Consider the following 13,827-nt stretch of genomic DNA (forward strand, 5'->3'; position numbering starts at 1 on the left):
TGAATTCAGTCTACTTATTTCTAGATAACTGTTTAGTGCTAGTTAAGGTCATGCCCATATTTCTGGGGCCTGGGATCCTGAGCATTATCTGGACAATATCCTGGTGTTGGCTCACTCCAGGGATTTTCTCATAGACCACCGGGATCAAGTCTTGCAGACCCTATCAGAATTTGGGTGGATGGTGAATGTGCAGAAGAGCCAACTTGTTCCGTCCCAATGCCTAACCTTCCTGGGCAGGGGCTTCAGTACAGTCCAATACAAGATTTTCCTGTGAAGAGAGAAGATCGATCGAGTCTGTGCAGAGACCAAGGGGATTAGGTCCTCAAAGGAAATCACGGTTCGTTGGGGCTGGAGTTTTTTTTAGATCTCCTGACGGCCTTAATCCCGGCAGTGCCTTGGGCACAGTGGCACAGGAGAAGGTTTCAGTTCTGCCTTATAAGCCAGTGGCGTCACGGTTCTCTCAGCCAGAGGTTCCAGGTTCCTCGCTTAGTTTCCAACAACCTTCTGTGGTGGACCAGGAGGAGCAACCTCTCCCTGGGCAGGCCCGTCAGCCCTGGAGACTGGATCACGATTACTTTGAATGCCAGTCTTCAGAGTTGGGGGGCGCATTGCCTACAACTGAAAGTGCAGGGAGTGTGGGACTAGAATTTGCCATGTTCCTTGAATCTCCTAGAACTAACAGCGGCCAGGGAGGTGCTGAAGACGTTTCTGCCCGTAATCCAAGGCAGGAGAGTCAGACTTCTCATGGACAATACGACGGCAGTATTGTACATTGTGAAACAAAGGGGGACAAGAAGTCTGCGACTTCTCCAGGTAACTGCGGAGATATTCTCCTTGGCCGAAGCCCACTTGCTGGACTGTTCAGCATCGTGTCTCCTGGGCCCTCGGGATACCCTAGCAGACCAGTTGAGCAGGAACTTTGCCAACTACACAGGATGGATGCTAAATCCAAAATATTTGTCGAATTTTCACACAATGGAGAGTTCCCAAAATAGACTTAATGGCAACACATTTCAACTGTCAAGTTTTTTCCCCACTTCTGCCCGCAAGCTCTAGCCCAGGATGCTCTCTATCAGAAGTGGGGCTTTAAGCAGGTCCACCTATTTCCACCAATTACACTGATCCTCAAATCATTGGTGAAGATCATGGAGGAGGGAGTACCCGCTGTTGTGATGGCTCCATTCTGGCCGAGGAGGCCATGGTTTCCCCTTCTTGGTCGTCTGGCGGCATGTCCTCCAATAAGGCTCCCTCAGGTCAGAGACCTTCTCATCTGCAATGGCCACACTCACCCCAACTCGGCCCGTCTGGCCTTGACTGCATGGAATTTGAAAGGAGCAAGCTCCAGAACCTGAATCTCTCTGACTCAGTAATGTCCAGTCCACCATTCTGTCATCCAGGAAAGAATCTACTAAGGCCACTTATTATAGAGTGTGGCAGAGGTTCGAGGCTTTCTCAGTCCAACAGGGATTTTCTTTCCGTTTCCCCTTAGTGGCGAATATATTGGATTTTCTGCAGTACAGCCTCGACTCGGGACTAAGCTTCAACATGCTTAAGGTACAAATTTCAGCACTTTCGGCCCTTACCAATACCTCATGGTCAAAGGAGTCTCTAGTAGTTTGATTCCTCCATGGGGCAATCAAGATATGCCCGCCTATTCGTCCTTTTCTTTCTAAAGTGGGATTTACCGTTAGTATTAATGGGTTTGCTAAAAAGCCCCCTTTTTTCCCAGATTCGGACAGTCCTTTATGGTACCTGACATTAAAGACGGTTTTCTTGACAGTTTTGGTCTCAGCCAGTCGAGTCTCAGACATTACGGCCTTCTCCTACAAAGAGCCATTCTGCATCTTCCTTCCGGACAGCATGGTGTTACAACCTTCTCCGAAGTCCCTTCCTAAAGTCTTGTCGGAATTTCATTTTAATTGGGAATCGGTTCTCCCGGCCTATTCACCGTCTTAATCAGCCTTGGAGGAGCCTAGATGGCATGATCTGGATATGAAGTCTCTCCCACAGACATAGCTATCCAGAACGGTCTCGTTCCAGAAAAAGGATGCTCTTTTTTTGTATTCCCAAAGTGTCCCAGGATGGGTATGCCCCTCAAAGAGTCCTCTCGACATGGATAGTTAAAGCAATCCAAGCAGCTTACTCCCTGGAAGGCCTCCTCCCTCCTCAGGAGATCTGAACACATTCCACAAGAGCGGTGTCATCCTCCTGGGCAGCTTGGGCAGCTTGGTCCAAAGTATCGGCAGACATGGTCTGTAAGGCAGCAGGTTGGAGATCTAATACCTGCATAAAACACTATAGGCTGGATGTGATGTCATCCCAGTATGCTCAGATGGGAGCTTCAGTATTGTCTTCTGCTTTATCAAGATATTAAAATTTGTTTCTTGCAGCAGTACCTGGTGTTTGTAATTTATTCTTCCCACCCCGTGTTTTGGCTAGTTGAGTCCCGTAGTCTGATGGCATGACGCAGAGCCAGGAAAATGGAAGTAACAACACAAGCTCTTACAGAACACCTCCACCAGGTACTGCCTGCCTTTTTATGCTATTTCAGGGATGTCCTATGGGTGTCAGAGATGCGGAGTTGACCCGTAGTCTGATGGCATGACGCAGAGCCAGGAAAGGAAAATTACGGTAAGTATTGGTAACAATTTTCCATTATATATTAAATATAACGTTATTTAAAATAGGCGGAATGTGTATTAGATGTAAATTATTCATATGATTACCGAAAATTGAATATAAATAAATAAATATTAAAAGTTAATATTAATATGATCTACATAGCTATAATTCCCTCCCAGTATATAAAACAATGTTTAAAATAAGTAAGACCATATCTGGGAAGTGTATAAAATCAGTAATTGGAAATATAGCAATTTAGATCGATATCTATATTGTGGCCTAGAGGATGCAAAGTATTTAACCGATCTATCCATTCAGTTTCGTTCATGGAGATAAGTTGGGTCAGATTTCCCCCCCCTCCATTGTGGCTCTAGTCTGTCAATGGCACAAACGGACAGACATCTTGGGTCACGGTTATGGTGGCTTCGGAAGTGCCTAGACAAGCTATGCTTGGGAAATCCCTTTAAAATGTTGTTAAGGTGTTCATTGACCCTAACCTTTAATTGGCGGGTGGTTCTCCCAACGTACTGAAGGCCACACGGACAGGTTAACAAATAAGTAACATGTGTAGAATAACATGATATGAATTTTTTGATGGCCATGATATTTAGGGCCAATAGGTTTAATAATAAAAATAAATATTAAATTAATTAATTAGTATTAAGGATTAATTAAGGATACAAAGCCGACCTTATTGACCAAACAATCCAGGAAGTATTTGATATCCCCCACGATGAGTGTCTGGCCCAAAAGAAAAAGCAATTAACGAAAGACACCAATGGGGTTTTATTACAGATTATAATGTGCAATATCGGGAATTTGAAAAGATTTTTAAGGAGCATTGGGAGATTTTAAAAATGGACAAAGTTTTAGGACCAGTTTTACCCACTAACCCTATATTTATTTACCGTAAAGCACCAACTATTGGTGACAGAATTGTCAAAAAAGTTCTGGATTTACCTAAAGCACCAAAGATGTTTTGGAACACTCCTGGGTTCTATGCATGTAGACGTTGCAAAGCATGCCGTCAAGTTAATACTCATTTCAGAGGACTCACCACCTTTACATCTAATGCGAACGGTAGAACTTTTGAAATCAAAGAAGTGATAACATGCATGTCCACTCATGTAGTATACGGTATGTAGTGCCCGTGTGCTATGATATACATTGGCCGCACAAAAAGGAAGTTGGGTGTACGCTTTGCGGAACATATTTACAAAATCACCACAGGTTTTAGAGAGCACAGTGTCCCCTTACACTTTAGGGAGAAACACATGAGAGACCCGTCAGGTTTGAAGTTTTGGGGAATAGAGAAGATGCCCCACTCCTGGCGAGGCGCAAATAGGGTAAGAGAGCTATCTAAAAAGGAGACCCAGTGGATATATCTGACCAATGCTTTGACACCCAACGGATTAAACATAGACTTGGATCTAAACAGTTTTTTAAGCAAATTATTAATGGGGGGTTCCCTTTTAAGTATTGCTTTTAACAGTATTCACGAGTCTTTTAACTTCTCCCTTTTACTAGTCATTTATTGTTTTTTTAGATGTGGTGGTATAGGTCTTTTATGCATTTTCTGTATCTCAGATTTTACAATACATTTTAAATGACTTTATGAATTATTAATTTTTTAACAGTATTTCCCTCTTTTAAAAATATATATTATCTGTGTTTATGAGATACATATATATATATATACATAATTTAAGATACCTGATGAATTTATGATGGGCATGAACTCATTTATTTGCCCAGTAGGATTGACTTTTTATAGAAACCAATGGTTTTTTAATTACGAGATTATGTGTCCCATTGGAGATTTATTCAATTAAACCTTCGATGTATTTATGGAACAAGTTTATAACTTAATTAGGACTCCGTCCCCGTTTAGTAATTTTAACTAAGTGTGGACCTGTGCAATTAAACATATAGGTACTTCCGGTTTAATTTTACATCCGGGTAATGTAAACGTTACCGTAGTGACGATGGAAACGCTATTCAACCGTCCTTATGACTAGTGCGCATCAACATCCGGGGTTAGTACTCCGGAAGTGGGCGTTACAGCAAAAGCGGAAGTAACACCGCTGTCTGTCAATCTATGGCGAACATCAACAAAATTTATTCACAAATGGGATCTACATCCGGGATCATGATTCCGGAAGTAGATCAAGCGGCGGAAGTCACAGCACCACGAGGCCCCTCCTAGGGGGAGAGGCCGTAGAATTACGGCAGGAGGAGTCCTAATCATTTCAAATATATAAAGGAGTACAGTACAGTGTGCCTGAGTCCTCGGTAGAAGTCCCATGCGAAGTCCTCGGTAGAAGTCAGGACGCAGGCATGCTGTCTCCTTGATGATCATAGATGTCATGGCTGGAGTCCGGATCTCGCCATAAGACTAAGCTGAAAGAGAACCATTCAGCAGCGGTGAGCTGGCCATAGCGACTTGATTATCATTTTAATGCTTGGAACAATTTTATCTGATGTAAGCATATTGGATTTGGGGGTTTTCTTTGGTGTGTTGTGTTTAATAAAAGACTGCAAGACAGTATTACACAATTGTGCCTCCTATTCCATTTTTTGGTACGGTCTGGTCCCTGAGGGATACTCGAGTGCAGTGGTCATCTGGTGGGAGCAGAGGTGTTGCTGACTTTCAAGGGTGCAAGCAACCGATGCTTACAGGTGCATGATCATTATAACTCTGGTGAGTGCCCATTCCTAAGGGGAACACTTTTGGTGTGGTGAAGGTGAACACCGGATCAGAATATTGAGCACTGGGAGTACCAATATTATATGGAAAATCTGTTTTTCTTCAAACAAAGACTTTTTGGCTGTCATATCACCGAAATTTGGCGATGGAAGAATCCAGACCTTCATCACTTTACACATGTTGGCGCCCCATAGATCTGGGTCGCGTATTGATCTTGCCTTTTGCCCTCCATCGGCTCTCCAGTTTGTGGCGTCTGCCGTATACCTGCCTTCTGGCCTCTCAGACCACTCCCCGCTGGAGCTTGTGTTGGAGCTGGGGGGCCGGAGGGGGGGGGGGGGGTGAGTGTTGGAGGCTGGGTACCAGGTGGCTGCGGGATTCTGGAGTGGAGGAGGCAATGCAGGGCAAGATCCCTCAATATTGGGAACACAATGACAATACCTCCTCACCTTTTGATTTGCTGGGATGCATTTAAGGCCACTATACGTGGGGATTACATTAGTGCTATTAAGGCGGCCAGGGTGGAGGACGCTGCAGAGCTGCTGGCATTGGAGGAGGGAGTGTCGCTGGCTGAGTCCGAGTTTGCCTCGGATCCGTCTCCTGAGGCGCACTCCTCCCTGGCCCAGGCCCAGAGGGCACTGCACCTACACGTGTCCTCGGCAGCTCTGGCTGAGGTTGGCATGCTCAAAGCTAAAATATTTGAAAATGGGGACAAGAACGGGAGACTCCTGGCTAACCTGGTGGCAGATTCTAAGTCAGACGGTTATTCCCCTCATCCAGATGGAGGCGGGTGGTACCACTGCTGATCCAGCTGCTATTCTAGAGGAATTTCAGACATATTATCAGCGGCTGTACTCTGTGCCCTCCTCTCTGCGGGATGTGGTGGACCTGGGGTATCTTGGAGAACTCTCCTTGCCACGGCTGGCTGAGGAGGAGGCCGCTTCCTTGGAGGCGGACTTCTCCCTGGAGGAGGTGGAGACGGCCATCTGCTCTCTTCCCCCTGAGAAGACCCCAGGTCCGGACGGCCTGCCGGGGGACTGGTACAGGATGTACATTGCGGAGCTGGCCCCCAGGCTGCGCAGTCTATACCGAGCTAGCCTGGAGGCTGGGGTGCTGCCAGACTCCTTATTACAGGCCCACATAGTATTGATTTTGAAACCTGGCAAGGACCCCACACTCTGCTCGGCTTATTGGCCGATTTCCCTGCTTAATTATGATTTAAAAATCCTTACGAAAATCCCTCCCACCAGGTTGATGAAGGTGCTTCCTCTCTTAGTTGACATTGACCAGATGGGCTTCATGCCGGGGAAATTCACTGACATCAATATCCGCCGGGTGTACACACATTTACAGGTCCCTGCGGAGGAGCAGAGTCAGAGAGTCTTGGTGTCATTGGACCTAGAGAAGGCCTTTGACTCTGTAGCCTGGCCCTATCTTAGTGAGGTGCTCCGGTCGTTTGGCTTTGGTCCTACATTCCGTAAATGGATTGATATTCTTTATAGTCAACCTCGAAAAAATTTGCTCTGCCCAACTCCTACTTTTTCAGGTTTTCTGCAGCTCCGCCATGCCTTCCGGACTCAGTTTGGGGGCTCTCCTCCTGATTTGACTCCGGCGGACGGCGGATTTTGAGCTCCTCCGTTCAAGTATTTGGTCTCCTCGAAGGACCGGTTAGTCCAATTCAAAATCGTTCACAAGTTCCACCTTACGCTCTCCAGATTGCACAGGGTGTCTTCTGACATCCCGGATGCCTGCTGGCACTGTGGCTCTGGCGCCCCGTCCTATGCCCATATGATCTGGCACTGTCCGTCCTTGCAAGACTTTTGGTCTGGGGTCCTGGGCTTCATTGCTAGCTTAACTACCATTACTGTCCCGGCTGAGATTGAGACCTGTATCCTGGGGCTTGTGAATGCATTGGCCCATACTGTTGCTACCCGTACCCTTCTGGGGCTTTTGCTCTTCTATGCCAGGAAGCTAGTGATGATGCGCTGGAGGGACCCCGGGGCTCCGACGTTGTCACAATGGAAGGCTCTGGTGAATTCCATGATACCGTTATATAAAGCAGTGTACAAGTTCAGGGGTGCCCCAATAAATTTCACAAGGTATGGGACCTGTGGTTGGAAGCTACGGATACTACGGACGATCCTTCGGCTCCGGCAGTTGATGGGTCCTTGCAAACTTCATAGGTTGCTCATGTTTATGTCTAATGGTGTGTTATTTTTCTGTTCTACTGACCGCACCGGACCGAAGTCCCTGGCGCAGCAGTGACTAGATGTTTCGGCAATGTAACCTGTGATGTTCTTGGACACCTTTGAGCTGCAGCCACCGTTGGGGGGTTAGTGGGGGTTTGTTTTATTTTTCTTTCTGTCTCTTTTGGTTGTTGTTTGTGGTTCTATGTTGTTGAGCCTGGGTATGCCCACATGGCTCTGTTTTGTATGTTGTTTATAAAACTTCAATAAACATAATTTTCAAAAAAAAAAGAAGAGTTATTAAGATATCTCCATCCGTGGTCCAATGTGTCAAAGGTGCAATCGTGCTCAAAACACTCCAACCAAGTGCTCACAGTGATTGGTACTAAATTAGCAGCTCACCTCAAGTTTAGACTCAAAGGAGTCTTGCAAGCATTAGGATAATTTAATGGACAGCCTGTTCTTTCCACACCTTCCACTTCTCCTTCACTGATATTCAGAGTGTGATGAAACTCAGCAAAAAACAAAGTAAGAAGGATCTAGTGCTCTCAGTTTGAATACTTTATTAAATGGTCAAAAGGAAACACACTTACATTTACCGGCACTTCAGGCAGTACGGGCTACGAACAGCTGATATCTCCGTGGCAGAACCTCCCTGGGTCTGACGTTCACTGAGCAGGCTCCTCCCCCGTACGCGTTACGTCAGATGACTTCTAGATTGTAAGCTCTAACGAGCAGGGCCCTCTAGTTCCTCCTATTTTGAACTGTATTGTAACTGTATTGTCTTCCTTCACATTGTAAAGTGCTGTGCAAACTGTTGGCGCTATATAAATCCTGTATAATAATAATGACTTTGTCAGCGGGGTGGAGCCTAGATCAACCGTATGTCCTATGTAGTGCAGTGGAAGAGATTGCCCGCCCTGCTCCTGGCAACATTCCATGTACAGCGCCATGCCCTTAATCCCCAATCGCACTCTATGAGATAGCACGGCAATATCTGTACATGGCTCGGCGGGTACAATTAAAGGACAACCTTCATATTATTAGCTTATTCACACTCTGCACATCTTATTGGGAAATTCTGAATCAAATTAAATAAATAATTAGATCCCGGGAGCCTACTCACATCAGATCCCTGGAGATTCTGCTATATCCATCATTAACTCATTATGTACCTTCTATAATTCAATCAAAACCTTTTGATCTCGCATTCTGGCATATACATATTCTATAAAAACACAATATTCTATTCTACATACAAGACCTATAAATATTAAACTATCTTAAAATAAATATTAAACCCCAATATTTAACCACAATCATGTATAGAGCATACCATTTTTTAAAATACATATAATCAAATAAAATCTACTAAATTTTCAGGACATATTTAACCACTTGCCGACCGCCGCACGACTATTTACTGCGGCAGTCTCGCTCTCCTGGGCAAACCGACGTAGGGCTACGTCGCTCGCCCAGGAGCCTCTAGGGGGCGAGTGCGCACCGCCGGGGGAGCGCTCCCGCTTGTTCCCTGACATCCCCACGCGAGTGACCGACGGCCACCCGCGAACTCCCGCTGGAGAAGGAGAAAGGCAGGCGGCTAATGTAAACAAAGCCGCCTGTCATTCTCCCTGATGTAACTACAGAGACTGGACACAAGCCACACCCCCCCCACAGTAAGAATCACGCCCCTAGGGATACATTTAACCCACTGATCACCAATAAAGTTAACCCCTTCCCTGCCAGTGTAATTTTTACAGTAACAGTGCATATTTATAGCACTGATTACTGTAGTAATGTCACTGGTACCCCCAAAAGTGTCAAAAATGTCAGTCAAGGGTCTGATCTGTCTGCCGCAATGTCGCAGTCCCGCAAAAAAAATCGCAGATAGCCGCCATTACTGGTTTAAAAAAAACTATAAAAATTACATAAATCTTTCCCGTATTTAAACGCAATAACTTTTGCGCAAACCAATCAAAATACGCTTATTGCGATTTTTTTTTTTTTTAACCAAAAATATGTAGCAGAAAACAAATTGGCCTAAAATGTTAAAAAATTTATTTTTTTTACATTTTTTGGGGGGGAATTTCATATAAAAAATGTGAAAAATATTGTTGTTTATTTTTTCAAAATTGTCGTTCTTTTTTTGTTTATAGCGCAAAAACTAAAAATCGCACAGGTGATAAAATACCACCAAAAAAAAAGCTCATTTGGGTACAGCGTTGCATAACCATGCAATTGTCTGTTAAAGTCACGCAGTGCAGAATCACAAAATAGGCCCTGGTCTTTGAGCAGTCAAATCCTCCGGGGCTTAAGTGGTAATATCAAAATATGAACTGAACCAGTTAATTTAAGAAAGGGATCAAGAAAGAAATATTGAATAAAAAGGAGGGATCGTATTTGAATCCTTCTGCTTGTAGAATACCTATCATTTACTTTCTACCAAAGATCCACAAAGATGCCAATAGACCACCTGGGAGACCCATTATTAATGGGATCGACTCAGTATGTGCCCGATTAGGTTAGTACATATATCACTTTCTTCAGCCATTGGTCTCTCAAACTTGGGCCTTTACTAAAGACACAAAGCATGTGATCTAATGCCTTGAAGCACTGGAAAATATGGAGGATTGTATACTGACCACAGCGGATGTGGGGTCCCTGTATACAATAGGAAACAACCATACATGTCCCTGGGGAATTTGAATGGAGGGGCTGGAGATAGTCAGTATAGTAGAAAAAATGTATAGAAAAAGTATATAAAATATTTAACATTTATTAGTTGTGTTAAAATCCAACAAGTAACATACAATGGATAAAATTGAAAATAAATGACATTCCATATACATATCCTAGTAGGGATAACACATTAGGGGTTCACGAGGCAGGTGAGTGTGTCCTCCAACATGTTTCGGAATTTTTTTCACAATTCCTTCTTCAGGGAAAATACATACACACAACCGTGCTCTCACCACTTGTATATCTAGAGAAATGTATAAAGTACAAATTACATTATCTTGAACAAGTACATATGCAGAAAGGCACAATATATCTCGTCATCTATAGGGAAATCCCCATAATCCCATAGGGGTAGAGGATACCCATAGTAAACATGTATAGGTATATGTCTCCTCTAGTATATCTAAGCCAATGTCATTTTCCATTTTTTAGAAAGACAAACAAATATCTGTAAGGATATCAACTTACCCACAAGGGGAATATGGAACGAGAAACGTCCTTCTAGTTGTATCCTTATAGAGAGGGCACTGGGAGATAGCCATTTGTATGATATAGGGGTACCACACATTCATACAGTCTGTGTTGCATCATGATGTTAGACTCAAGGGGATATGGATCCCTTCGCAGCCTGTTAGTGTTGGTGTTCCCACCGTCAGCTTCCTCTATTACCCAGTGACCGTATCCACACAGTGGTCACGAGGAGCGCATGGGGAGGGATGGGTCCACACCTATCAAGGATGCACAGATAGGGGAAGTTTAGCCATTTCGAATCATTCATCATGTGTTAAATGGGATAAAGGTTAGGAAAGAGGAGTAGGTGTCAATGACCTGCTTACCTAGCCAGGAATCCAGTGCGGAATGACAGCAACAGGTATCTCTGTAGTGACCCAAAGGTAATGAGCCATATTGAGCTGGGAGCATTTATATGCTCCATCTGTGAATACTTACCTAATTGGGGGAGTACCCAAGCGGGTGGTGGGAGGAGAGTGGAAAGAGGGTGGGTGGTTCTATTGTATCTGTCCCCATTCAATGGATTCTGGCCATATCCTTTTAGTTCATCCCAGCTGATTGCGCATCACCCCCTCCTCCGTGAACCCTGAGTGGGAAAGGAGACCAGGGGGAAGAAGGCGTGAATGCAACATCCGGATTGCGCTCCCCCGGTCTAAGCGGCGCCGGAGGCCGCCGCGTACTGATGACGCAGTGGCGCCCGGCTTCACATGACCGCCGGCACGGACGTGCGCAGCTCCCACGAGAAGATGGATGGATCTCGCGAGGGGGTGTGAGTGAGGGACTCATAGCGTCGATTGACGCTTTGGTACCGACACCACCCCAGGATGACTGCTCAAACTACAGGCCCCAACATACCTTGCGGGGGCCTATCCGTGCCGAGGAACACAGTGCGGACAGGCCAAAGGGAAGGAGGAAAACCGCAATGGGCAACACTATATCATGGCTATGTATACAATAGAAATAAAAAACAAACAAACAGATGAGGCAACACAGCGAAATGCATGAGAGTCGTGATGCGTCCAATAATACCTATATATGGGATAGGGATCCCTAATGGTCGATGAGGAGATGAGAGCCCTTCTGCAAAAACATAATTTATATTACAAATTAAACACATATAAATATATAATATTGTATATATACACCGATTTTTTGGTTAGAACTGAAAACATCTCAAGCACATAATATGACCATGAAGAGTATATATCTATACGAGTGGGTAAGTAAAATGTTCTATAGAAAGACAAAAACAAGAAAAAAGAACAAAAGTAGAATGGGGAGAAAAGTATGTATAAGAAATTACACATCTTTTCATTAGATCTTTTTGATTCTATCAGCTTTTGGGCCGTTTTGAAAGAATTCCGTTTAGCGGATCTGAGTATTACCCCAAGAGACTGGTCCAGTCTATTGCATACAACCCTCCCCATCCATCCTAGAAGCTAAAGGTCCCATTCAAAACCACCTGAGCTGAAACCGGGGAGAAAGGGTTTGAAGTTGAAGGCTTCATTAAGGGCCAAAGGTGGCATTTAGGTCCGAAATCCAACGAAGCTCACGCTGGAGGAGAAATTTGTTGAGATCCCCTCCGCGGGAGCTGGGGTGGACTTGGTCCAATGCCAAAAATTTAACATGCGGGGTATTGGCACCATGTACCAAGGCCGAATGTCTGTCTAATGGTACCTCTGGATCCTTCTTTTTAATGCTCGCCATATTTTGACTAATCCGTTTCCCAAATCTTTGAATAGTCTTGCCAATATAGTAGCAGCCGCAATCACATGATAGTAGATATACGACTGCTGTAGTCTGGCAGTTCACGTAGTGTCTAGGACGATAATTTCCTCCGTTAGGGAGTATGATATTTTTCTTGGTGTTAATATATCGACACTGGGCACGGGATCCACAAGGGAATGTGCCCAGGTGTACACATGGGTCCTTTCTTGACTGGCCCTTGTATTTACTGCTTTCAAGGGCGTCATTCAAAGAGGGAGCCCGTTTAAATGTTATCTGAGGTGTCTCTGAGATAAAGGGGCTGATGGACGGGTCGGATGTCAAAACATGCCAGTATTTTTTTTTTTTCGACCATTAGGGATCCCTATCCCATATATAGGTATTATTGGACGCATCACGACTCTCGTGCATTTCGCTGTGTTGCCTCATCTGTTTGTTTGTTTTTTATTTCTATTGTATACATAGCCATGATATAGTGTTGCCCATTGCGGTTTTCCTCCTTCCCTTTGGCCTGTCCGCACTGTGTTCCCCGGCATGGACAGGCCCCCGCAAGGTATGCTGGGGCCTGTAGTTTGAGCAGTCAATCGACGCTATGAGTCCCTCACTCACACCCCCTCGCGAGATCCATCCATCTTCTCGCGGGAGCTGCGCACGTCCGTGTCGGCGGTCATGTGACGCCGGGCGCCGCTGCGTCATCAGTACGCGGCGGCCTCCGGCGCCGCTTAGACCGGGGGAGCGCAATCCGGATGTTGCATTCACGCCTTCTTCCCCCTGGTCTCCTTTCCCACTCAGGGTTCACGGAGGAGGGGGTGATGCGCAATCAGCTGGGATGAACTAAAAGGATATGGCCAGAATCCATTGAATGGGGACAGATACAATGGAACCACTCACCCTCTTTCCACTCTCTTCCCACCACCCGCTTGGGTACTCCCCCAATTAGGTAAGTATTCACAGATGGAGCATATAAATGCTCCCAGCTCAATATGGCTCATTACCTTTGGGTCACTACAGAGATACCTGTTGCTGTCATTCCGCACTGGATTCCCGGCTAGGTAAGCAGGTCATTGACACCTACTCCTCTTTCCTAACCTTTATCTCATTTAACACATGATGAATGATTCGAAATGGCTAAACTTCCCCTATCTGTGCATCCTTGATAGGTGTGGACCCATCCCTCCCCATGCGCTCCTCGTGACCACTGTGTGGATACGGTCACTGGGTAATAGAGGAAGCTGACGGTGGGAACACCAACACTCTAACAGGCTGCGAAGGGATCCATATCCCCTTGAGTCTGCATGTTATACAGACTCGGGTAACATCATGATGCAACACAGTCAGACT

Source organism: Pelophylax lessonae (assembly GCF_965119305.1).
Source record: "Pelophylax lessonae genome assembly, chromosome: 6".
Lineage (NCBI taxonomy): Eukaryota > Metazoa > Chordata > Amphibia > Anura > Ranidae > Pelophylax > Pelophylax lessonae.